At 35.4% G+C, this 27,495-nt stretch overlaps 1 protein-coding gene and 3 long non-coding RNA genes across 7 annotated transcripts in view; 3 read left to right on the top strand and 1 right to left on the bottom strand.

Moving 5' to 3' along the window:
• LOC111054980 (uncharacterized protein YJR142W-like) overlaps positions 1 to 27,495 on the bottom strand; it is a 121,403-nt gene that overhangs the window by 51,392 nt on the left and 42,516 nt on the right. The window lies entirely within an intron of this gene.
• On the top strand, positions 2,179 to 11,544 carry LOC120353978. Of its 2 annotated transcripts, XR_005572710.1 has the most exons (4): positions 2,179 to 2,360; positions 6,056 to 6,424; positions 10,025 to 10,172; positions 10,728 to 11,544. It is a non-coding gene; the product is annotated as an uncharacterized LOC120353978 (long non-coding RNA). The 2 variants fall into 2 exon arrangements; XR_005572711.1 differs by lacking the exons at positions 10,025 to 10,172; positions 10,728 to 11,544 and adding an exon at positions 7,128 to 7,945 and having other exon boundaries at positions 6,056 to 6,572.
• Positions 12,000 to 15,392, top strand: LOC120353980. Its single transcript, XR_005572714.1, has 3 exons — positions 12,000 to 12,620; positions 13,176 to 13,306; positions 15,374 to 15,392. It is a non-coding gene; the product is annotated as an uncharacterized LOC120353980 (long non-coding RNA).
• LOC120353979 lies at positions 19,930 to 27,486 on the top strand. Of its 2 annotated transcripts, XR_005572712.1 has the most exons (5): positions 19,930 to 20,529; positions 21,085 to 21,215; positions 22,947 to 24,461; positions 25,017 to 26,472; positions 27,028 to 27,486. It is a non-coding gene; the product is annotated as an uncharacterized LOC120353979 (long non-coding RNA). The 2 variants fall into 2 exon arrangements; XR_005572713.1 differs by lacking the exons at positions 19,930 to 20,529; positions 21,085 to 21,215 and adding an exon at positions 22,060 to 22,388 and having other exon boundaries at positions 22,944 to 24,461.

The raw sequence follows: 27,495 nt of genomic DNA, 5'->3' as shown, positions 1-27,495 counted from the left end.
GGCGGGGTTAAGCCTCTAGCCTTTGCTAGTTGGCGGGGTTAAGCCTCTAGCCTTTGCTAGTTGGCGGGGTTAGCCTCTAGCCTTTGCTAGTTGGCGGGGTTAAGCCTCTAGCCTTTGCTAGTTGGCGGGGTTAAGCCTCTAGCCTTTGCTAGTTGGCGGGGAGAATGGAAATCACCGCTATCTTGTGATAGCCTTGGGTTAATCTTAGTTTTAACATAATTTTAAGTCTTAACTTGCATGCAATTTACTTAATAGGTGACACTTCCCCATCGGTAGGGGAAATGCACAAGGTATTTTGCATCAAAGAGGGTGTATCACCCTTGGAGATGCTGGGAAGTGGAGATATTCTTGAGAAATTCAAGAGTTTTTTACTTCTCTACTCTACTAAGTATCTTTAAGAGTGAGAGACTCTCATAGATACTGTAGAGTACAACATTCACGCCTGGCGGTCCTTAGTTTAGTGATAAGTTCAATCTATGATTAGCAACTATTTATCATCATTTTTTGATACTTTAAAATTAGAGATATTCTTGAGAAATTCAAGGGTTCTCTAATGAGTATCATTGAGAGTAAGAAACTCTTATTGATACTGTCTTGTACAAACATACACTCCTGTTGATTCAGGTATTCTCTTAGTTCAGTCCAAGTTAAGATTTGTAACTGTTTATCTACATTATATAAAATTGCTTTGTTTTGTAAGTGCTTTACAAGTTTGTTGCAGCTTAGCCTACCAAATGAATCCAAGTGCACCATTGTAGATATTTTTTAAAAGGTTAGTAGACTCTTTCATTGATTTTTACTCATCCAGATATCCAGACTCAAGCTCCATGATATTATATCTCATTAATTTATTTTTTGTTTGGAATTATCAATTCTTATTGTTCCTAGACAATTTGTAAAGCATATTCGAATTTTTTCAGTTTGTATCTTTATTCAATATTCACTAGTTCCTTTTTTGTGACACAATTTAATATCAAGTGTTTTTGAATAATATCAAAATTATAAATAGAGAGAATAAATAATAGATTGGATAGATTAAATAATTAGATTACATTAGATTAAATAATATCTTTTTTTAATATCAAGATTTTTAAATTTGTATCTTTATTCAATATTTACTAGATCCTTTTTTGTGACACAATTTAATATCAAGTCATGGCAATTTTTTAATATTATTCATCTTTAACAATGTATGGTGAAATATTTATTGAACCAAGTTTGATAATTCTACTTGGCACTATATCTATTGAATTTTGTTATTTAAATTAACAGTTAACCTTCAATCAATTGTGTATAAGATTATCAATGAAAGTTTTGTCATTTTCAGCAGGATTGATGAACAACTAAACAAACAATATTGTGGAGATACATGTGAATTATAATGGAGATGCCACCAGCTATTCAATGCATTGGAGAGCAGCTCTACTACCAAAGTGGAGATGTGGATCACTGGATGTGGTATGAGATTATCTGGAATTTATATTTTCATTAGTCTAGACAGGATAGAATTCTCTAACACTTCCCTATTCTAACACAGATATCAAGCTAGGGCCGGGATGTTTATGGTGGTTACTATTATGACACAGTTCATCCCGACCCCTTCGGCAGTGCCTTGTTCTATCCGGTTGGTTCTGAGTCCAATGGGTGCTTTCAAGTTAGAGTCAACTGACCTGCAGATCGCATTTCCGCGTGCCAACAACTGGACGAACATGTGCTACTGTTAGATTGTGGTTTATGGATGGCTGTGGAGTAAGAAAATCACCTTGAATAGGGTTTGAGTTGTCAGGGTCCCTGTAGGATATTTGCAGTTGTCAGTCGACTATTACATTTCTGATCAGTGCCCTTTGTGGTGGTGCCACAGCTTTTTCATGATGGTTGCGGGCTCAGTACAGCACTAATTTGATGAGCAGGTGGTACTGTTACACTGTGGCCTGGTCTGACTTGTTCTATGAGACTGGCGATGCAAATATTAGATTGTAGTGCCTTCAGCAAACTTAGGGATGGGGGTGTGAGAATTATCTGTCTTAAGAATTAGAATTAAGAAAAATACGTTTATATCTGAGGCTGGAGTAATATTAAGTATAGCCTCTAGCCTTTGCTAGTTGGCGGGGTTAAGCCTCTAGCCTTTGCTAGTTGGCGGGGTGAAGCCTCTAGCCTTTGCTAGTTGGCGGGGTTAAGCCTCTAGCCTTTGCTAGTTGGCGGGGTGAAGCCTCTAGCCTTTGCTAGTTGGCGGGGTGAAGCCTCTAGCCTTTGCTAGTTGGCGGGGAGAATGGAAATCACCGCTATCTTGTGATAGCCTTGGGTTAATCTTAGTTTTAACATAATTTTAAGTCTTAACTTGCATGCAATTTACTTAATAGGTGACACTTCCCCATCGGTAGGGGAAATGCACAAGGTATTTTGCATCAAAGAGGGTGTATCACCCTTGGAGATGCTGGGAAGTGGAGATATTCTTGAGAAATTCAAGAGTTTTTTACTTCTCTACTCTACTAAGTATCTTTAAGAGTGAGAGACTCTCATAGATACTGTAGAGTACAACATTCACGCCTGGCGGTCCTTAGTTTAGTGATAAGTTCAATCTATGATTAGCAACTATTTATCATCATTTTTTGATACTTTAAAATTAGAGATATTCTTGAGAAATTCAAGGGTTCTCTAATGAGTATCATTGAGAGTAAGAAACTCTTATTGATACTGTCTTGTACAAACATACACTCCTGTTGATTCAGGTATTCTCTTAGTTCAGTCCAAGTTAAGATTTGTAACTGTTTATCTACATTATATAAAATTGCTTTGTTTTGTAAGTGCTTTACAAGTTTGTTGCAGCTTAGCCTACCAAATGAATCCAAGTGCACCATTGTAGATATTTTTTAAAAGGTTAGTAGACTCTTTCATTGATTTTTACTCATCCAGATATCCAGACTCAAGCTCCATGATATTATATCTCATTAATTTATTTTTTGTTTGGAATTATCAATTCTTATTGTTCCTAGACAATTTGTAAAGCATATTCGAATTTTTTCAGTTTGTATCTTTATTCAATATTCACTAGTTCCTTTTTTGTGACACAATTTAATATCAAGTGTTTTTGAATAATATCAAAATTATAAATAGAGAGAATAAATAATAGATTGGATAGATTAAATAATTAGATTACATTAGATTAAATAATATCTTTTTTTAATATCAAGATTTTTAAATTTGTATCTTTATTCAATATTTACTAGATCCTTTTTTGTGACACAATTTAATATCAAGTCATGGCAATTTTTTAATATTATTCATCTTTAACAATGTATGGTGAAATATTTATTGAACCAAGTTTGATAATTCTACTTGGCACTATATCTATTGAATTTTGTTATTTAAATTAACAGTTAACCTTCAATCAATTGTGTATAAGATTATCAATGAAAGTTTTGTCATTTTCAGCAGGATTGATGAACAACTAAACAAACAATATTGTGGAGATACATGTGAATTATAATGGAGATGCCACCAGCTATTCAATGCATTGGAGAGCAGCTCTACTACCAAAGTGGAGATGTGGATCACTGGATGTGGTATGAGATATCTGTTATTTATATTTTCAGTAGTCTAGACAGGATAGAATTCTCTAACACTTCCCTATTCTAACACAGATATCAAGCTAGGGCCGGGATGTTTATGGTGGTTACTATTATGACACAGTTCATCCCGACCCCTTCGGCAGTGCCTTGTTCTATCCGGTTGGTTCTGAGTCCAATGGGTGCTTTCAAGTTAGAGTCAACTGACCTGCAGATCGCATTTCCGCGTGCCAACAACTGGACGAACATGTGCTACTGTTAGATTGTGGTTTATGGATGGCTGTGGAGTAAGAAAATCACCTTGAATAGGGTTTGAGTTGTCAGGGTCCCTGTAGGATATTTGCAGTTGTCAGTCGACTATTACATTTCTGATCAGTGCCCTTTGTGGTGGTGCCACAGCTTTTTCATGATGGTTGCGGGCTCAGTACAGCACTAATTTGATGAGCAGGTGGTACTGTTACACTGTGGCCTGGTCTGACTTGTTCTATGAGACTGGCGATGCAAATATTAGATTGTAGTGCCTTCAGCAAACTTAGGGATGGGGGTGTGAGAATTATCTGTCTTGAGAAATTCAAGAGTTTTTTACTTCTCTACTCTACTAAGTATCTTTAAGAGTGAGAGACTCTCATAGATACTGTAGAGTACAACATTCACGCCTGGCGGTCCTTAGTTTAGTGATAAGTTCAATCTATGATTAGCAACTATTTATCATCATTTTTTGATACTTTAAAATTAGAGATATTCTTGAGAAATTCAAGGGTTCTCTAATGAGTATCATTGAGAGTAAGAAACTCTTATTGATACTGTCTTGTACAAACATACACTCCTGTTGATTCAGGTATTCTCTTAGTTCAGTCCAAGTTAAGATTTGTAACTGTTTATCTACATTATATAAAATTGCTTTGTTTTGTAAGTGCTTTACAAGTTTGTTGCAGCTTAGCCTACCAAATGAATCCAAGTGCACCATTGTAGATATTTTTTAAAAGGTTAGTAGACTCTTTCATTGATTTTTACTCATCCAGATATCCAGACTCAAGCTCCATGATATTATATCTCATTAATTTATTTTTTGTTTGGAATTATCAATTCTTATTGTTCCTAGACAATTTGTAAAGCATATTCGAATTTTTTCAGTTTGTATCTTTATTCAATATTCACTAGTTCCTTTTTTGTGACACAATTTAATATCAAGTGTTTTTGAATAATATCAAAATTATAAATAGAGAGAATAAATAATAGATTGGATAGATTAAATAATTAGATTACATTAGATTAAATAATATCTTTTTTTAATATCAAGATTTTTAAATTTGTATCTTTATTCAATATTTACTAGATCCTTTTTTGTGACACAATTTAATATCAAGTCATGGCAATTTTTTAATATTATTCATCTTTAACAATGTATGGTGAAATATTTATTGAACCAAGTTTGATAATTCTACTTGGCACTATATCTATTGAATTTTGTTATTTAAATTAACAGTTAACCTTCAATCAATTGTGTATAAGATTATCAATGAAAGTTTTGTCATTTTCAGCAGGATTGATGAACAACTAAACAAACAATATTGTGGAGATACATGTGAATTATAATGGAGATGCCACCAGCTATTCAATGCATTGGAGAGCAGCTCTACTACCAAAGTGGAGATGTGGATCACTGGATGTGGTATGAGATATCTGGAATTTATATTTTCATTAGTCTAGACAGGATAGAATGCTCTAACACTTCCCTATTCTAACACAGATATCAAGCTAGGGCCGGGATGTTTATGGTGGTTACTATTATGACACAGTTCATCCCGACCCTTTCGGCAGTGCCATGTTCTATCCGGTTGGTTCTGAGTCCAATGGGTGCTTTCAAGTTAGAGTCAACTGACCTGCAGATCGCATTTCCGCGTGCCAACAACTGGACGAACATGTGCTACTGTTAGATTGTGGTTTATGGATGGCTGTGGAGTAAGAAAATCACCTTGAATAGGGTTTGAGTTGTCAGGGTCCCTGTAGGATATTTGCAGTTGTCAGTCGACTATTACATTTCTGATCAGTGCCCTTTGTGGTGGTGCCACAGCTTTTTCATGATGGTTGCGGGCTCAGTACAGCACTAATTTGATGAGCAGGTGGTACTGTTACACTGTGGCCTGGTCTGACTTGTTCTATGAGACTGGCGATGCAAATATTAGATTGTAGTGCCTTCAGCAAACTTAGGGATGGGGGTGTGAGAATTATCTGTCTTAAGAATTAGAATTAAGAAAAATACGTTTATATCTGAGGCTGGAGTGATATTAAGTATAGTCTCTAGCCTTTGCTAGTTGGCGGGGTGAAGCCTCTAGCCTTTGCTAGTTGGCGGGGAAGGGAAAATATAGCCTCTAGCCTTTGCTAGTTGGCGGGGTTAAGCCTCTAGCCTTTGCTAGTTGGCGGGGGATGGGAAAACGAAGCCTCTAGCCTCATCTACAGTCTTAACTTGCATGCAATTTACTTAATAGGTGACACTTCCCCATCGGTAGGGGAAATGCACAAGGTATTTTGCATCAAAGAGGGTGTATCACCCTTGGAGATGCTGGGAAGTGGAGATATTCTTGAGAAATTCAAGAGTTTTTTACTTCTCTACTCTACTAAGTATCTTTAAGAGTGAGAGACTCTCATAGATACTGTAGAGTACAACATTCACGCCTGGCGGTCCTTAGTTTAGTGATAAGTTCAATCTATGATTAGCAACTATTTATCATCATTTTTTGATACTTTAAAATTAGAGATATTCTTGAGAAATTCAAGGGTTCTCTAATGAGTATCATTGAGAGTAAGAAACTCTTATTGATACTGTCTTGTACAAACATACACTCCTGTTGATTCAGGTATTCTCTTAGTTCAGTCCAAGTTAAGATTTGTAACTGTTTATCTACATTATATAAAATTGCTTTGTTTTGTAAGTGCTTTACAAGTTTGTTGCAGCTTAGCCTACCAAATGAATCCAAGTGCACCATTGTAGATATTTTTTAAAAGGTTAGTAGACTCTTTCATTGATTTTTACTCATCCAGATATCCAGACTCAAGCTCCATGATATTATATCTCATTAATTTATTTTTTGTTTGGAATTATCAATTCTTATTGTTCCTAGACAATTTGTAAAGCATATTCGAATTTTTTCAGTTTGTATCTTTATTCAATATTCACTAGTTCCTTTTTTGTGACACAATTTAATATCAAGTGTTTTTGAATAATATCAAAATTATAAATAGAGAGAATAAATAATAGATTGGATAGATTAAATAATTAGATTACATTAGATTAAATAATATCTTTTTTTAATATCAAGATTTTTAAATTTGTATCTTTATTCAATATTTACTAGATCCTTTTTTGTGACACAATTTAATATCAAGTCATGGCAATTTTTTAATATTATTCATCTTTAACAATGTATGGTGAAATATTTATTGAACCAAGTTTGATAATTCTACTTGGCACTATATCTATTGAATTTTGTTATTTAAATTAACAGTTAACCTTCAATCAATTGTGTATAAGATTATCAATGAAAGTTTTGTCATTTTCAGCAGGATTGATGAACAACTAAACAAACAATATTGTGGAGATACATGTGAATTATAATGGAGATGCCACCAGCTATTCAATGCATTGGAGAGCAGCTCTACTACCAAAGTGGAGATGTGGATCACTGGATGTGGTATGAGATATCTGGAATTTATATTTTCATTAGTCTAGACAGGATAGAATTCTCTAACACTTCCCTATTCTAACACAGATATCAAGCTAGGGCCGGGATGTTTATGGTGGTTACTATTATGACACAGTTCATCCCGACCCCTTCGGCAGTGCCTTGTTCTATCCGGTTGGTTCTGAGTCCAATGGGTGCTTTCAAGTTAGAGTCAACTGACCTGCAGATCGCATTTCCGCGTGCCAACAACTGGACGAACATGTGCTACTGTTAGATTGTGGTTTATGGATGGCTGTGGAGTAAGAAAATCACCTTGAATAGGGTTTGAGTTGTCAGGGTCCCTGTAGGATATTTGCAGTTGTCAGTCGACTATTACATTTCTGATCAGTGCCCTTTGTGGTGGTGCCACAGCTTTTTCATGATGGTTGCGGGCTCAGTACAGCACTAATTTGATGAGCAGGTGGTACTGTTACACTGTGGCCTGGTCTGACTTGTTCTATGAGACTGGCGATGCAAATATTAGATTGTAGTGCCTTCAGCAAACTTAGGGATGGGGGTGTGAGAATTATCTGTCTTAAGAATTAGAATTAAGAAAAATACGTTTATATCTGAGGCTGGAGTGATATTAAGTATAGTCTCTAGCCTTTGCTAGTTGGCGGGGTGAAGCCTCTAGCCTTTGCTAGTTGGCGGGGAAGGGAAAATATAGCCTCTAGCCTTGCTAGTTGGCGGGGAAGGGAAAATATAGCCTCTAGCCTTTGCTAGTTGGCGGGGGATGGGAAAACGATCTTAACTTGCATGCAATTTACTTAATAGGTGACACTTCCCCATCGGTAGGGGAAATGCACAAGGTATTTTGCATCAAAGAGGGTGTATCACCCTTGGAGATGCTGGGAAGTGGAGATATTCTTGAGAAATTCAAGAGTTTTTTACTTCTCTACTCTACTAAGTATCTTTAAGAGTGAGAGACTCTCATAGATACTGTAGAGTACAACATTCACGCCTGGCGGTCCTTAGTTTAGTGATAAGTTCAATCTATGATTAGCAACTATTTATCATCATTTTTTGATACTTTAAAATTAGAGATATTCTTGAGAAATTCAAGGGTTCTCTAATGAGTATCATTGAGAGTAAGAAACTCTTATTGATACTGTCTTGTACAAACATACACTCCTGTTGATTCAGGTATTCTCTTAGTTCAGTCCAAGTTAAGATTTGTAACTGTTTATCTACATTATATAAAATTGCTTTGTTTTGTAAGTGCTTTACAAGTTTGTTGCAGCTTAGCCTACCAAATGAATCCAAGTGCACCATTGTAGATATTTTTTAAAAGGTTAGTAGACTCTTTCATTGATTTTTACTCATCCAGATATCCAGACTCAAGCTCCATGATATTATATCTCATTAATTTATTTTTTGTTTGGAATTATCAATTCTTATTGTTCCTAGACAATTTGTAAAGCATATTCGAATTTTTTCAGTTTGTATCTTTATTCAATATTCACTAGTTCCTTTTTTGTGACACAATTTAATATCAAGTGTTTTTGAATAATATCAAAATTATAAATAGAGAGAATAAATAATAGATTGGATAGATTAAATAATTAGATTACATTAGATTAAATAATATCTTTTTTTAATATCAAGATTTTTAAATTTGTATCTTTATTCAATATTTACTAGATCCTTTTTTGTGACACAATTTAATATCAAGTCATGGCAATTTTTTAATATTATTCATCTTTAACAATGTATGGTGAAATATTTATTGAACCAAGTTTGATAATTCTACTTGGCACTATATCTATTGAATTTTGTTATTTAAATTAACAGTTAACCTTCAATCAATTGTGTATAAGATTATCAATGAAAGTTTTGTCATTTTCAGCAGGATTGATGAACAACTAAACAAACAATATTGTGGAGATACATGTGAATTATAATGGAGATGCCACCAGCTATTCAATGCATTGGAGAGCAGCTCTACTACCAAAGTGGACATGTGGATCACTGGATGTGGTATGAGATATCTGGAATTTATATTTTCATTAGTCTAGACAGGATAGAATGCTCTAACACTTCCCTATTCTAACACAGATATCAAGCTAGGGCCGGGATGTTTATGGTGGTTACTATTATGACACAGTTCATCCCGACCCTTTCGGCAGTGCCATGTTCTATCCGGTTGGTTCTGAGTCCAATGGGTGCTTTCAAGTTAGAGTCAACTGACCTGCAGATCGCATTTCCGCGTGCCAACAACTGGACGAACATGTGCTACTGTTAGATTGTGGTTTATGGATGGCTGTGGAGTAAGAAAATCACCTTGAATAGGGTTTGAGTTGTCAGGGTCCCTGTAGGATATTTGCAGTTGTCAGTCGACTATTACATTTCTGATCAGTGCCCTTTGTGGTGGTGCCACAGCTTTTTCATGATGGTTGCGGGCTCAGTACAGCACTAATTTGATGAGCAGGTGGTACTGTTACACTGTGGCCTGGTCTGACTTGTTCTATGAGACTGGCGATGCAAATATTAGATTGTAGTGCCTTCAGCAAACTTAGGGATGGGGGTGTGAGAATTATCTGTCTTAAGAATTAGAATTAAGAAAAATACGTTTATATCTGAGGCTGGAGTGATATTAAGTATAGTCTCTAGCCTTTGCTAGTTGGCGGGGAAGGGAAAATATAGCCTCTAGCCTTTGCTAGTTGGCGGGGTTAAGCCTCTAGCCTTTGCTAGTTGGCGGGGGATGGGAAAACGAAGCCTCTAGCCTCGTTGATTCAGGTATTCTCTTAGTTCAGTCCAAGTTAAGATTTGTAACTGTTTATCTACATTATATAAAATTGCTTTGTTTTGTAAGTGCTTTACAAGTTTGTTGCAGCTTAGCCTACCAAATGAATCCAAGTGCACCATTGTAGATATTTTTTAAAAGGTTAGTAGACTCTTTCATTGATTTTTACTCATCCAGATATCCAGACTCAAGCTCCATGATATTATATCTCATTAATTTATTTTTTGTTTGGAATTATCAATTCTTATTGTTCCTAGACAATTTGTAAAGCATATTCGAATTTTTTCAGTTTGTATCTTTATTCAATATTCACTAGTTCCTTTTTTGTGACACAATTTAATATCAAGTGTTTTTGAATAATATCAAAATTATAAATAGAGAGAATAAATAATAGATTGGATAGATTAAATAATTAGATTACATTAGATTAAATAATATCTTTTTTTAATATCAAGATTTTTAAATTTGTATCTTTATTCAATATTTACTAGATCCTTTTTTGTGACACAATTTAATATCAAGTCATGGCAATTTTTTAATATTATTCATCTTTAACAATGTATGGTGAAATATTTATTGAACCAAGTTTGATAATTCTACTTGGCACTATATCTATTGAATTTTGTTATTTAAATTAACAGTTAACCTTCAATCAATTGTGTATAAGATTATCAATGAAAGTTTTGTCATTTTCAGCAGGATTGATGAACAACTAAACAAACAATATTGTGGAGATACATGTGAATTATAATGGAGATGCCACCAGCTATTCAATGCATTGGAGAGCAGCTCTACTACCAAAGTGGAGATGTGGATCACTGGATGTGGTATGAGATATCTGGTAACCATATTATCAGTAGTCTAGACAGGTTAGAATTCTCTAACACTTCCCTATTCTAACACAGATATCAAGCTAGGGCCGGGATGTTTATGGTGGTTACTATTATGACACAGTTCATCCCGACCCTTCGGCAGTGCCATGTTCTATCCGGTTGGTTCTGAGTCCAATGGGTGCTTTCAAGTTAGAGTCAACTGACCTGCAGATCGCATTTCCGCGTGCCAACAACTGGACGAACATGTGCTACTGTTAGATTGTGGTTTATGGATGGCTGTGGAGTAAGAAAATCACCTTGAATAGGGTTTGAGTTGTCAGGGTCCCTGTAGGATATTTGCAGTTGTCAGTCGACTATTACATTTCTGATCAGTGCCCTTTGTGGTGGTGCCACAGCTTTTTCATGATGGTTGCGGGCTCAGTACAGCACTAATTTGATGAGCAGGTGGTACTGTTACACTGTGGCCTGGTCTGACTTGTTCTATGAGACTGGCGATGCAAATATTAGATTGTAGTGCCTTCAGCAAACTTAGGGATGGGGGTGTGAGAATTATCTGTCTTAAGAATTAGAATTAAGAAAAATACGTTTATATCTGAGGCTGGAGTGATATTAAGTATAGTCTCTAGCCTTTGCTAGTTGGCGGGGTGAAGCCTCTAGCCTTTGCTAGTTGGCGGGGAAGGGAAAATATAGCCTCTAGCCTTTGCTAGTTGGCGGGGTTAAGCCTCTAGCCTTTGCTAGTTGGCGGGGGATGGGAAAACGAAGCCTCTAGCCTCATCTACAGTCTTAAATTGCATGCATTTTAGTTTTAGTATTTAGAAAATACAAATATAAGTTGAGAATTAAGATTGAAGTATGTGAAATATAGCCTCTAGCCTTTGCTAGTTGGCGGGGTTAAGCCTCTAGCCTTGCTAGTTGGCGGGGTGAAGCCTCTAGCCTTTGCTAGTTGGCGGGGTTAAGCCTCTAGCCTTTGCTAGTTGGCGGGGTGAAGCCTCTAGCCTTTGCTAGTTGGCGGGGTTAAGCCTCTAGCCTTTGCTAGTTGGCGGGGTGAAGCCTCTAGCCTTTGCTAGTTGGCGGGGAAGGGAAAATATAGCCTCTAGCCTTGCTAGTTGGCGGGGTGAAGCCTCTAGCCTTGCTAGTTGGCGGGGAGAATGGAAATCACCGCTATCTTGTGATAGCCTTGGGTTAATCTTAGTTTTAACATAATTTTAAGTCTTAACTTGCATGCAATTTACTTAATAGGTGACACTTCCCCATCGGTAGGGGAAATGCACAAGGTATTTTGCATCAAAGAGGGTGTATCACCCTTGGAGATGCTGGGAAGTGGAGATATTCTTGAGAAATTCAAGAGTTTTTTACTTCTCTACTCTACTAAGTATCTTTAAGAGTGAGAGACTCTCATAGATACTGTAGAGTACAACATTCACGCCTGGCGGTCCTTAGTTTAGTGATAAGTTCAATCTATGATTAGCAACTATTTATCATCATTTTTTGATACTTTAAAATTAGAGATATTCTTGAGAAATTCAAGGGTTCTCTAATGAGTATCATTGAGAGTAAGAAACTCTTATTGATACTGTCTTGTACAAACATACACTCCTGTTGATTCAGGTATTCTCTTAGTTCAGTCCAAGTTAAGATTTGTAACTGTTTATCTACATTATATAAAATTGCTTTGTTTTGTAAGTGCTTTACAAGTTTGTTGCAGCTTAGCCTACCAAATGAATCCAAGTGCACCATTGTAGATATTTTTTAAAAGGTTAGTAGACTCTTTCATTGATTTTTACTCATCCAGATATCCAGACTCAAGCTCCATGATATTATATCTCATTAATTTATTTTTTGTTTGGAATTATCAATTCTTATTGTTCCTAGACAATTTGTAAAGCATATTCGAATTTTTTCAGTTTGTATCTTTATTCAATATTCACTAGTTCCTTTTTTGTGACACAATTTAATATCAAGTGTTTTTGAATAATATCAAAATTATAAATAGAGAGAATAAATAATAGATTGGATAGATTAAATAATTAGATTACATTAGATTAAATAATATCTTTTTTTAATATCAAGATTTTTAAATTTGTATCTTTATTCAATATTTACTAGATCCTTTTTTGTGACACAATTTAATATCAAGTCATGGCAATTTTTTAATATTATTCATCTTTAACAATGTATGGTGAAATATTTATTGAACCAAGTTTGATAATTCTACTTGGCACTATATCTATTGAATTTTGTTATTTAAATTAACAGTTAACCTTCAATCAATTGTGTATAAGATTATCAATGAAAGTTTTGTCATTTTCAGCAGGATTGATGAACAACTAAACAAACAATATTGTGGAGATACATGTGAATTATAATGGAGATGCCACCAGCTATTCAATGCATTGGAGAGCAGCTCTACTACCAAAGTGGAGATGTGGATCACTGGATGTGGTATGAGATATCTGGTAACCATATTATCAGTAGTCTAGACAGGTTAGAATTCTCTAACACTTCCCTATTCTAACACAGATATCAAGCTAGGGCCGGGATGTTTATGGTGGTTACTATTATGACACAGTTCATCCCGACCCCTTCGGCAGTGCCTTGTTCTATCCGGTTGGTTCTGAGTCCAATGGGTGCTTTCAAGTTAGAGTCAACTGACCTGCAGATCGCATTTCCGCGTGCCAACAACTGGACGAACATGTGCTACTGTTAGATTGTGGTTTATGGATGGCTGTGGAGTAAGAAAATCACCTTGAATAGGGTTTGAGTTGTCAGGGTCCCTGTAGGATATTTGCAGTTGTCAGTCGACTATTACATTTCTGATCAGTGCCCTTTGTGGTGGTGCCACAGCTTTTTCATGATGGTTGCGGGCTCAGTACAGCACTAATTTGATGAGCAGGTGGTACTGTTACACTGTGGCCTGGTCTGACTTGTTCTATGAGACTGGCGATGCAAATATTAGATTGTAGTGCCTTCAGCAAACTTAGGGATGGGGGTGTGAGAATTATCTGTCTTAAGAATTAGAATTAAGAAAAATACGTTTATATCTGAGGCTGGAGTGATATTAAGTATAGTCTCTAGCCTTTGCTAGTTGGCGGGGAAGGGAAAATATAGCCTCTAGCCTTTGCTAGTTGGCGGGGTTAAGCCTCTAGCCTTTGCTAGTTGGCGGGGGATGGGAAAACGAAGCCTCTAGCCTCATCTACAGTCTTAAATTGCATGCATTTTAGTTTTAGTATTTAGAAAATACAAATATAAGTTGAGAATTAAGATTGAAGTATGTGAAATATAGCCTCTAGCCTTTGCTAGTTGGCGGGGTTAAGCCTCTAGCCTTTGCTAGTTGGCGGGGAGAATGGAAATCACCGCTATCTTGTGATAGCCTTGGGTTAATCTTAGTTTTAACATAATTTTAAGTCTTAACTTGCATGCAATTTACTTAATAGGTGACACTTCCCCATCGGTAGGGGAAATGCACAAGGTATTTTGCATCAAAGAGGGTGTATCACCCTTGGAGATGCTGGGAAGTGGAGATATTCTTGAGAAATTCAAGAGTTTTTTACTTCTCTACTCTACTAAGTATCTTTAAGAGTGAGAGACTCTCATAGATACTGTAGAGTACAACATTCACGCCTGGCGGTCCTTAGTTTAGTGATAAGTTCAATCTATGATTAGCAACTATTTATCATCATTTTTTGATACTTTAAAATTAGAGATATTCTTGAGAAATTCAAGGGTTCTCTAATGAGTATCATTGAGAGTAAGAAACTCTTATTGATACTGTCTTGTACAAACATACACTCCTGTTGATTCAGGTATTCTCTTAGTTCAGTCCAAGTTAAGATTTGTAACTGTTTATCTACATTATATAAAATTGCTTTGTTTTGTAAGTGCTTTACAAGTTTGTTGCAGCTTAGCCTACCAAATGAATCCAAGTGCACCATTGTAGATATTTTTTAAAAGGTTAGTAGACTCTTTCATTGATTTTTACTCATCCAGATATCCAGACTCAAGCTCCATGATATTATATCTCATTAATTTATTTTTTGTTTGGAATTATCAATTCTTATTGTTCCTAGACAATTTGTAAAGCATATTCGAATTTTTTCAGTTTGTATCTTTATTCAATATTCACTAGTTCCTTTTTTGTGACACAATTTAATATCAAGTGTTTTTGAATAATATCAAAATTATAAATAGAGAGAATAAATAATAGATTGGATAGATTAAATAATTAGATTACATTAGATTAAATAATATCTTTTTTTAATATCAAGATTTTTAAATTTGTATCTTTATTCAATATTTACTAGATCCTTTTTTGTGACACAATTTAATATCAAGTCATGGCAATTTTTTAATATTATTCATCTTTAACAATGTATGGTGAAATATTTATTGAACCAAGTTTGATAATTCTACTTGGCACTATATCTATTGAATTTTGTTATTTAAATTAACAGTTAACCTTCAATCAATTGTGTATAAGATTATCAATGAAAGTTTTGTCATTTTCAGCAGGATTGATGAACAACTAAACAAACAATATTGTGGAGATACATGTGAATTATAATGGAGATGCCACCAGCTATTCAATGCATTGGAGAGCAGCTCTACTACCAAAGTGGAGATGTGGATCACTGGATGTGGTATGAGATATCTGGAATTTATATTTTCAGTAGTCTAGACAGGATAGAATTCTCTAACACTTCCCTATTCTAACACAGATATCAAGCTAGGGCCGGGATGTTTATGGTGGTTACTATTATGACACAGTTCATCCCGACCCCTTCGGCAGTGCCTTGTTCTATCCGGTTGGTTCTGAGTCCAATGGGTGCTTTCAAGTTAGAGTCAACTGACCTGCAGATCGCATTTCCGCGTGCCAACAACTGGACGAACATGTGCTACTGTTAGATTGTGGTTTATGGATGGCTGTGGAGTAAGAAAATCACCTTGAATAGGGTTTGAGTTGTCAGGGTCCCTGTAGGATATTTGCAGTTGTCAGTCGACTATTACATTTCTGATCAGTGCCCTTTGTGGTGGTGCCACAGCTTTTTCATGATGGTTGCGGGCTCAGTACAGCACTAATTTGATGAGCAGGTGGTACCGCTATCTTGTGATAGCCTTGGGTTAATCTTAGTTTTAACATAATTTTAAGTCTTAACTTGCATGCAATTTACTTAATAGGTGACACTTCCCCATCGGTAGGGGAAATGCACAAGGTATTTTGCATCAAAGAGGGTGTATCACCCTTGGAGATGCTGGGAAGTGGAGATATTCTTGAGAAATTCAAGAGTTTTTTACTTCTCTACTCTACTAAGTATCTTTAAGAGTGAGAGACTCTCATAGATACTGTAGAGTACAACATTCACGCCTGGCGGTCCTTAGTTTAGTGATAAGTTCAATCTATGATTAGCAACTATTTATCATCATTTTTTGATACTTTAAAATTAGAGATATTCTTGAGAAATTCAAGGGTTCTCTAATGAGTATCATTGAGAGTAAGAAACTCTTATTGATACTGTCTTGTACAAACATACACTCCTGTTGATTCAGGTATTCTCTTAGTTCAGTCCAAGTTAAGATTTGTAACTGTTTATCTACATTATATAAAATTGCTTTGTTTTGTAAGTGCTTTACAAGTTTGTTGCAGCTTAGCCTACCAAATGAATCCAAGTGCACCATTGTAGATATTTTTTAAAAGGTTAGTAGACTCTTTCATTGATTTTTACTCATCCAGATATCCAGACTCAAGCTCCATGATATTATATCTCATTAATTTATTTTTTGTTTGGAATTATCAATTCTTATTGTTCCTAGACAATTTGTAAAGCATATTCGAATTTTTTCAGTTTGTATCTTTATTCAATATTCACTAGTTCCTTTTTTGTGACACAATTTAATATCAAGTGTTTTTGAATAATATCAAAATTATAAATAGAGAGAATAAATAATAGATTGGATAGATTAAATAATTAGATTACATTAGATTAAATAATATCTTTTTTTAATATCAAGATTTTTAAATTTGTATCTTTATTCAATATTTACTAGATCCTTTTTTGTGACACAATTTAATATCAAGTCATGGCAATTTTTTAATATTATTCATCTTTAACAATGTATGGTGAAATATTTATTGAACCAAGTTTGATAATTCTACTTGGCACTATATCTATTGAATTTTGTTATTTAAATTAACAGTTAACCTTCAATCAATTGTGTATAAGATTATCAATGAAAGTTTTGTCATTTTCAGCAGGATTGATGAACAACTAAACAAACAATATTGTGGAGATACATGTGAATTATAATGGAGATGCCACCAGCTATTCAATGCATTGGAGAGCAGCTCTACTACCAAAGTGGAGATGTGGATCACTGGATGTGGTATGAGATATCTGGTAACCATATTATCAGTAGTCTAGACAGGTTAGAATTCTCTAACACTTCCCTATTCTAACACAGATATCAAGCTAGGGCCGGGATGTTTATGGTGGTTACTATTATGACACAGTTCATCCCGACCCCTTCGGCAGTGCCTTGTTCTATCCGGTTGGTTCTGAGTCCAATGGGTGCTTTCAAGTTAGAGTCAACTGACCTGCAGATCGCATTTCCGCGTGCCAACAACTGGACGAACATGTGCTACTGTTAGATTGTGGTTTATGGATGGCTGTGGAGTAAGAAAATCACCTTGAATAGGGTTTGAGTTGTCAGGGTCCCTGTAGGATATTTGCAGTTGTCAGTCGACTATTACATTTCTGATCAGTGCCCTTTGTGGTGGTGCCACAGCTTTTTCATGATGGTTGCGGGCTCAGTACAGCACTAATTTGATGAGCAGGTGGTACTGTTACACTGTGGCCTGGTCTGACTTGTTCTATGAGACTGGCGATGCAAATATTAGATTGTAGTGCCTTCAGCAAACTTAGGGATGGGGGTGTGAGAATTATCTGTCTTAAGAATTAGAATTAAGAAAAATACGTTTATATCTGAGGCTGGAGTGATATTAAGTATAGTCTCTAGCCTTTGCTAGTTGGCGGGGAAGGAAAAGTATAGCCTCTAGCCTTTGCTAGTTGGCGGGGTTAAGCCTCTAGCCTTTGCTAGTTGGCGGGGGATGGGAAAACGAAGCCTCTAGCCTCATCTACAGTCTTAAATTGCATGCATTTTAGTTTTAGTATTTAGAAAATACAAATATAAGTTGAGAATTAAGATTGAAGTATGTGAAATATAGCCTCTAGCCTTTGCTAGTTGGCGGGGAAGGGAAAATATAGCCTCTAGCCTTTGCTAGTTGGCGGGGTGAAGCCTCTAGCCTTTGCTAGTTGGCGGGGTTAAGCCTCTAGCCTTTGCTAGTTGGCGGGGTGAAGCCTCTAGCCTTTGCTAGTTGGCGGGGTGAAGCTCTAGCCTTTGCTAGTGGCGGGGTGAAGCCTCTAGCCTTTGCTAGTTGGCGGGGTGAAGCTCTAGCCTTTGCTAGTTGGCGGGGAGAATGGAAATCACCGCTATCTTGTGATAGCCTTGGGTTAATCTTAGTTTTAACATAATTTTAAGTCTTAACTTGCATGCAATTTACTTAATAGGTGACACTTCCCCATCGGTAGGGGAAATGCACAAGGTATTTTGCATCAAAGAGGGTGTATCACCCTTGGAGATGCTGGGAAGTGGAGATATTCTTGAGAAATTCAAGAGTTTTTTACTTCTCTACTCTACTAAGTATCTTTAAGAGTGAGAGACTCTCATAGATACTGTAGAGTACAACATTCACGCCTGGCGGTCCTTAGTTTAGTGATAAGTTCAATCTATGATTAGCAACTATTTATCATCATTTTTTGATACTTTAAAATTAGAGATATTCTTGAGAAATTCAAGGGTTCTCTAATGAGTATCATTGAGAGTAAGAAACTCTTATTGATACTGTCTTGTACAAACATACACTCCTGTTGATTCAGGTATTCTCTTAGTTCAGTCCAAGTTAAGATTTGTAACTGTTTATCTACATTATATAAAATTGCTTTGTTTTGTAAGTGCTTTACAAGTTTGTTGCAGCTTAGCCTACCAAATGAATCCAAGTGCACCATTGTAGATATTTTTTAAAAGGTTAGTAGACTCTTTCATTGATTTTTACTCATCCAGATATCCAGACTCAAGCTCCATGATATTATATCTCATTAATTTATTTTTTGTTTGGAATTATCAATTCTTATTGTTCCTAGACAATTTGTAAAGCATATTCGAATTTTTTCAGTTTGTATCTTTATTCAATATTCACTAGTTCCTTTTTTGTGACACAATTTAATATCAAGTGTTTTTGAATAATATCAAAATTATAAATAGAGAGAATAAATAATAGATTGGATAGATTAAATAATTAGATTACATTAGATTAAATAATATCTTTTTTTAATATCAAGATTTTTAAATTTGTATCTTTATTCAATATTTACTAGATCCTTTTTTGTGACACAATTTAATATCAAGTCATGGCAATTTTTTAATATTATTCATCTTTAACAATGTATGGTGAAATATTTATTGAACCAAGTTTGATAATTCTACTTGGCACTATATCTATTGAATTTTGTTATTTAAATTAACAGTTAACCTTCAATCAATTGTGTATAAGATTATCAATGAAAGTTTTGTCATTTTCAGCAGGATTGATGAACAACTAAACAAACAATATTGTGGAGATACATGTGAATTATAATGGAGATGCCACCAGCTATTCAATGCATTGGAGAGCAGCTCTACTACCAAAGTGGAGATGTGGATCACTGGATGTGGTATGAGATATCTGGAATTTATATTTTCAGTAGTCTAGACAGGTTAGAATTCTCTAACACTTCCCTATTCTAACACAGATATCAAGCTAGGGCCGGGATGTTTATGGTGGTTACTATTATGACACAGTTCATCCCGACCCCTTCGGCAGTGCCTTGTTCTATCCGGTTGGTTCTGAGTCCAATGGGTGCTTTCAAGTTAGAGTCAACTGACCTGCAGATCGCATTTCCGCGTGCCAACAACTGGACGAACATGTGCTACTGTTAGATTGTGGTTTATGGATGGCTGTGGAGTAAGGAAATCACCGCTATCTTGTGATAGCCTTGGGTTAATCTTAGTTTTAACATAATTTTAAGTCTTAACTTGCATGCAATTTACTTAATAGGTGACACTTCCCCATCGGTAGGGGAAATGCACAAGGTATTTTGCATCAAAGAGGGTGTATCACCCTTGGAGATGCTGGGAAGTGGAGATATTCTTGAGAAATTCAAGAGTTTTTTACTTCTCTACTCTACTAAGTATCTTTAAGAGTGAGAGACTCTCATAGATACTGTAGAGTACAACATTCACGCCTGGCGGTCCTTAGTTTAGTGATAAGTTCAATCTATGATTAGCAACTATTTATCATCATTTTTTGATACTTTAAAATTAGAGATATTCTTGAGAAATTCAAGGGTTCTCTAATGAGTATCATTGAGAGTAAGAAACTCTTATTGATACTGTCTTGTACAAACATACACTCCTGTTGATTCAGGTATTCTCTTAGTTCAGTCCAAGTTAAGATTTGTAACTGTTTATCTACATTATATAAAATTGCTTTGTTTTGTAAGTGCTTTACAAGTTTGTTGCAGCTTAGCCTACCAAATGAATCCAAGTGCACCATTGTAGATATTTTTTAAAAGGTTAGTAGACTCTTTCATTGATTTTTACTCATCCAGATATCCAGACTCAAGCTCCATGATATTATATCTCATTAATTTATTTTTTGTTTGGAATTATCAATTCTTATTGTTCCTAGACAATTTGTAAAGCATATTCGAATTTTTTCAGTTTGTATCTTTATTCAATATTCACTAGTTCCTTTTTTGTGACACAATTTAATATCAAGTGTTTTTGAATAATATCAAAATTATAAATAGAGAGAATAAATAATAGATTGGATAGATTAAATAATTAGATTACATTAGATTAAATAATATCTTTTTTTAATATCAAGATTTTTAAATTTGTATCTTTATTCAATATTTACTAGATCCTTTTTTGTGACACAATTTAATATCAAGTCATGGCAATTTTTTAATATTATTCATCTTTAACAATGTATGGTGAAATATTTATTGAACCAAGTTTGATAATTCTACTTGGCACTATATCTATTGAATTTTGTTATTTAAATTAACAGTTAACCTTCAATCAATTGTGTATAAGATTATCAATGAAAGTTTTGTCATTTTCAGCAGGATTGATGAACAACTAAACAAACAATATTGTGGAGATACATGTGAATTATAATGGAGATGCCACCAGCTATTCAATGCATTGGAGAGCAGCTCTACTACCAAAGTGGAGATGTGGATCACTGGATGTGGTATGAGATTATCTGGAATTTATATTTTCATTAGTCTAGACAGGATAGAATTCTCTAACACTTCCCTATTCTAACACAGATATCAAGCTAGGGCCGGGATGTTTATGGTGGTTACTATTATGACACAGTTCATCCCGACCCCTTCGGCAGTGCCTTGTTCTATCCGGTTGGTTCTGAGTCCAATGGGTGCTTTCAAGTTAGAGTCAACTGACCTGCAGATCGCATTTCCGCGTGCCAACAACTGGACGAACATGTGCTACTGTTAGATTGTGGTTTATGGATGGCTGTGGAGTAAGAAAATCACCTTGAATAGGGTTTGAGTTGTCAGGGTCCCTGTAGGATATTTGCAGTTGTCAGTCGACTATTACATTTCTGATCAGTGCCCTTTGTGGTGGTGCCACAGCTTTTTCATGATGGTTGCGGGCTCAGTACAGCACTAATTTGATGAGCAGGTGGTACTGTTACACTGTGGCCTGGTCTGACTTGTTCTATGAGACTGGCGATGCAAATATTAGATTGTAGTGCCTTCAGCAAACTTAGGGATGGGGGTGTGAGAATTATCTGTCTTAAGAATTAGAATTAAGAAAAATACGTTTATATCTGAGGCTGGAGTGATATTAAGTATAGTCTCTAGCCTTTGCTAGTTGGCGGGGTTAGCCTCTAGCCTTTGCTAGTTGGCGGGGAAGGGAAAATATAGCCTCTAGCCTTTGCTAGTTGGCGGGGAAGGGAAAATATAGCCTCTAGCCTTTGCTAGTTGGCGGGGTCAAGCCTCTAGCCTTTGCTAGTTGGCGGGGGATGGGAAAACGAAGCCTCTAGCCTCATCTACAGTCTTAAATTGCACGCCTGGCGGTCCTTAGTTTAGTGATAAGTTCAATCTATGATTAGCAACTATTTATCATCATTTTTTGATACTTTAAAATTAGAGATATTCTTGAGAAATTCAAGGGTTCTCTAATGAGTATCATTGAGAGTAAGAAACTCTTATTGATACTGTCTTGTACAAACATACACTCCTGTTGATTCAGGTATTCTCTTAGTTCAGTCCAAGTTAAGATTTGTAACTGTTTATCTACATTATATAAAATTGCTTTGTTTTGTAAGTGCTTTACAAGTTTGTTGCAGCTTAGCCTACCAAATGAATCCAAGTGCACCATTGTAGATATTTTTTAAAAGGTTAGTAGACTCTTTCATTGATTTTTACTCATCCAGATATCCAGACTCAAGCTCCATGATATTATATCTCATTAATTTATTTTTTGTTTGGAATTATCAATTCTTATTGTTCCTAGACAATTTGTAAAGCATATTCGAATTTTTTCAGTTTGTATCTTTATTCAATATTCACTAGTTCCTTTTTTGTGACACAATTTAATATCAAGTGTTTTTGAATAATATCAAAATTATAAATAGAGAGAATAAATAATAGATTGGATAGATTAAATAATTAGATTACATTAGATTAAATAATATCTTTTTTTAATATCAAGATTTTTAAATTTGTATCTTTATTCAATATTTACTAGATCCTTTTTTGTGACACAATTTAATATCAAGTCATGGCAATTTTTTAATATTATTCATCTTTAACAATGTATGGTGAAATATTTATTGAACCAAGTTTGATAATTCTACTTGGCACTATATCTATTGAATTTTGTTATTTAAATTAACAGTTAACCTTCAATCAATTGTGTATAAGATTATCAATGAAAGTTTTGTCATTTTCAGCAGGATTGATGAACAACTAAACAAACAATATTGTGGAGATACATGTGAATTATAATGGAGATGCCACCAGCTATTCAATGCATTGGAGAGCAGCTCTACTACCAAAGTGGAGATGTGGATCACTGGATGTGGTATGAGATATCTGTTATTTATATTTTCAGTAGTCTAGACAGGATAGAATTCTCTAACACTTCCCTATTCTAACACAGATATCAAGCTAGGGCCGGGATGTTTATGGTGGTTACTATTATGACACAGTTCATCCCGACCCCTTCGGCAGTGCCTTGTTCTATCCGGTTGGTTCTGAGTCCAATGGGTGCTTTCAAGTTAGAGTCAACTGACCTGCAGATCGCATTTCCGCGTGCCAACAACTGGACGAACATGTGCTACTGTTAGATTGTGGTTTATGGATGGCTGTGGAGTAAGAAAATCACCTTGAATAGGGTTTGAGTTGTCAGGGTCCCTGTAGGATATTTGCAGTTGTCAGTCGACTATTACATTTCTGATCAGTGCCCTTTGTGGTGGTGCCACAGCTTTTTCATGATGGTTGCGGGCTCAGTACAGCACTAATTTGATGAGCAGGTGGTACTGTTACACTGTGGCCTGGTCTGACTTGTTCTATGAGACTGGCGATGCAAATATTAGATTGTAGTGCCTTCAGCAAACTTAGGGATGGGGGTGTGAGAATTATCTGTCTTAAGAATTAGAATTAAGAAAAATACGTTTATATCTGAGGCTGGAGTAATATTAAGTATAGCCTCTAGCCTTTGCTAGTTGGCGGGGTGAAGCCTCTAGCCTTTGCTAGTTGGCGGGGTTAAGCCTCTAGCCTTTGCTAGTTGGCGGGGTGAAGCCTCTAGCCTTTGCTAGTTGGCGGGGTGAAGCCTCTAGCCTTTGCTAGTTGGCGGGGAGAATGGAAATCACCGCTATCTTGTGATAGCCTTGGGTTAATCTTAGTTTTAACATAATTTTAAGTCTTAACTTGCATGCAATTTACTTAATAGGTGACACTTCCCCATCGGTAGGGGAAATGCACAAGGTATTTTGCATCAAAGAGGGTGTATCACCCTTGGAGATGCTGGGAAGTGGAGATATTCTTGAGAAATTCAAGAGTTTTTTACTTCTCTACTCTACTAAGTATCTTTAAGAGTGAGAGACTCTCATAGATACTGTAGAGTACAACATTCACGCCTGGCGGTCCTTAGTTTAGTGATAAGTTCAATCTATGATTAGCAACTATTTATCATCATTTTTTGATACTTTAAAATTAGAGATATTCTTGAGAAATTCAAGGGTTCTCTAATGAGTATCATTGAGAGTAAGAAACTCTTATTGATACTGTCTTGTACAAACATACACTCCTGTTGATTCAGGTATTCTCTTAGTTCAGTCCAAGTTAAGATTTGTAACTGTTTATCTACATTATATAAAATTGCTTTGTTTTGTAAGTGCTTTACAAGTTTGTTGCAGCTTAGCCTACCAAATGAATCCAAGTGCACCATTGTAGATATTTTTTAAAAGGTTAGTAGACTCTTTCATTGATTTTTACTCATCCAGATATCCAGACTCAAGCTCCATGATATTATATCTCATTAATTTATTTTTTGTTTGGAATTATCAATTCTTATTGTTCCTAGACAATTTGTAAAGCATATTCGAATTTTTTCAGTTTGTATCTTTATTCAATATTCACTAGTTCCTTTTTTGTGACACAATTTAATATCAAGTGTTTTTGAATAATATCAAAATTATAAATAGAGAGAATAAATAATAGATTGGATAGATTAAATAATTAGATTACATTAGATTAAATAATATCTTTTTTTAATATCAAGATTTTTAAATTTGTATCTTTATTCAATATTTACTAGATCCTTTTTTGTGACACAATTTAATATCAAGTCATGGCAATTTTTTAATATTATTCATCTTTAACAATGTATGGTGAAATATTTATTGAACCAAGTTTGATAATTCTACTTGGCACTATATCTATTGAATTTTGTTATTTAAATTAACAGTTAACCTTCAATCAATTGTGTATAAGATTATCAATGAAAGTTTTGTCATTTTCAGCAGGATTGATGAACAACTAAACAAACAATATTGTGGAGATACATGTGAATTATAATGGAGATGCCACCAGCTATTCAATGCATTGGAGAGCAGCTCTACTACCAAAGTGGAGATGTGGATCACTGGATGTGGTATGAGATATCTGTTATTTATATTTTCAGTAGTCTAGACAGGTTAGAATTCTCTAACACTTCCCTATTCTAACACAGATATCAAGCTAGGGCCGGGATGTTTATGGTGGTTACTATTATGACACAGTTCATCCCGACCCCTTCGGCAGTGCCTTGTTCTATCCGGTTGGTTCTGAGTCCAATGGGTGCTTTCAAGTTAGAGTCAACTGACCTGCAGATCGCATTTCCGCGTGCCAACAACTGGACGAACATGTGCTACTGTTAGATTGTGGTTTATGGATGGCTGTGGAGTAAGAAAATCACCTTGAATAGGGTTTGAGTTGTCAGGGTCCCTGTAGGATATTTGCAGTTGTCAGTCGACTATTACATTTCTGATCAGTGCCCTTTGTGGTGGTGCCACAGCTTTTTCATGATGGTTGCGGGCTCAGTACAGCACTAATTTGATGAGCAGGTGGTACTGTTACACTGTGGCCTGGTCTGACTTGTTCTATGAGACTGGCGATGCAAATATTAGATTGTAGTGCCTTCAGCAAACTTAGGGATGGGGGTGTGAGAATTATCTGTCTTAAGAATTAGAATTAAGAAAAATACGTTTATATCTGAGGCTGGAGTGATATTAAGTATAGTCTCTAGCCTTTGCTAGTTGGCGGGGTGAAGCCTCTAGCCTTTGCTAGTTGGCGGGGTGAAGCCTCTAGCCTTTGCTAGTTGGCGGGGAGAATGGAAATCACCGCTATCTTGTGATAGCCTTGGGTTAATCTTAGTTTTAACATAATTTTAAGTCTTAACTTGCATGCAATTTACTTAATAGGTGACACTTCCCCATCGGTAGGGGAAATGCACAAGGTATTTTGCATCAAAGAGGGTGTATCACCCTTGGAGATGCTGGGAAGTGGAGATATTCTTGAGAAATTCAAGAGTTTTTTACTTCTCTACTCTACTAAGTATCTTTAAGAGTGAGAGACTCTCATAGATACTGTAGAGTACAACATTCACGCCTGGCGGTCCTTAGTTTAGTGATAAGTTCAATCTATGATTAGCAACTATTTATCATCATTTTTTGATACTTTAAAATTAGAGATATTCTTGAGAAATTCAAGGGTTCTCTAATGAGTATCATTGAGAGTAAGAAACTCTTATTGATACTGTCTTGTACAAACATACACTCCTGTTGATTCAGGTATTCTCTTAGTTCAGTCCAAGTTAAGATTTGTAACTGTTTATCTACATTATATAAAATTGCTTTGTTTTGTAAGTGCTTTACAAGTTTGTTGCAGCTTAGCCTACCAAATGAATCCAAGTGCACCATTGTAGATATTTTTTAAAAGGTTAGTAGACTCTTTCATTGATTTTTACTCATCCAGATATCCAGACTCAAGCTCCATGATATTATATCTCATTAATTTATTTTTTGTTTGGAATTATCAATTCTTATTGTTCCTAGACAATTTGTAAAGCATATTCGAATTTTTTCAGTTTGTATCTTTATTCAATATTCACTAGTTCCTTTTTTGTGACACAATTTAATATCAAGTGTTTTTGAATAATATCAAAATTATAAATAGAGAGAATAAATAATAGATTGGATAGATTAAATAATTAGATTACATTAGATTAAATAATATCTTTTTTTAATATCAAGATTTTTAAATTTGTATCTTTATTCAATATTTACTAGATCCTTTTTTGTGACACAATTTAATATCAAGTCATGGCAATTTTTTAATATTATTCATCTTTAACAATGTATGGTGAAATATTTATTGAACCAAGTTTGATAATTCTACTTGGCACTATATCTATTGAATTTTGTTATTTAAATTAACAGTTAACCTTCAATCAATTGTGTATAAGATTATCAATGAAAGTTTTGTCATTTTCAGCAGGATTGATGAACAACTAAACAAACAATATTGTGGAGATACATGTGAATTATAATGGAGATGCCACCAGCTATTCAATGCATTGGAGAGCAGCTCTACTACCAAAGTGGAGATGTGGATCACTGGATGTGGTATGAGATATCTGTTATTTATATTTTCAGTAGTCTAGACAGGTTAGAATTCTCTAACACTTCCCTATTCTAACACAGATATCAAGCTAGGGCCGGGATGTTTATGGTGGTTACTATTATGACACAGTTCATCCCGACCCCTTCGGCAGTGCCTTGTTCTATCCGGTTGGTTCTGAGTCCAATGGGTGCTTTCAAGTTAGAGTCAACTGACCTGCAGATCGCATTTCCGCGTGCCAACAACTGGACGAACATGTGCTACTGTTAGATTGTGGTTTATGGATGGCTGTGGAGTAAGAAAATCACCTTGAATAGGGTTTGAGTTGTCAGGGTCCCTCTA

The sequence above is a fragment of the Nilaparvata lugens genome, chromosome 13, assembly GCF_014356525.2.
Source record: "Nilaparvata lugens isolate BPH chromosome 13, ASM1435652v1, whole genome shotgun sequence".
NCBI lineage: Eukaryota > Metazoa > Arthropoda > Insecta > Hemiptera > Delphacidae > Nilaparvata > Nilaparvata lugens.
The sequence above is the reverse complement of the archived record's forward strand: the minus strand, read 5'-3'. Positions and strand labels throughout refer to the sequence as shown.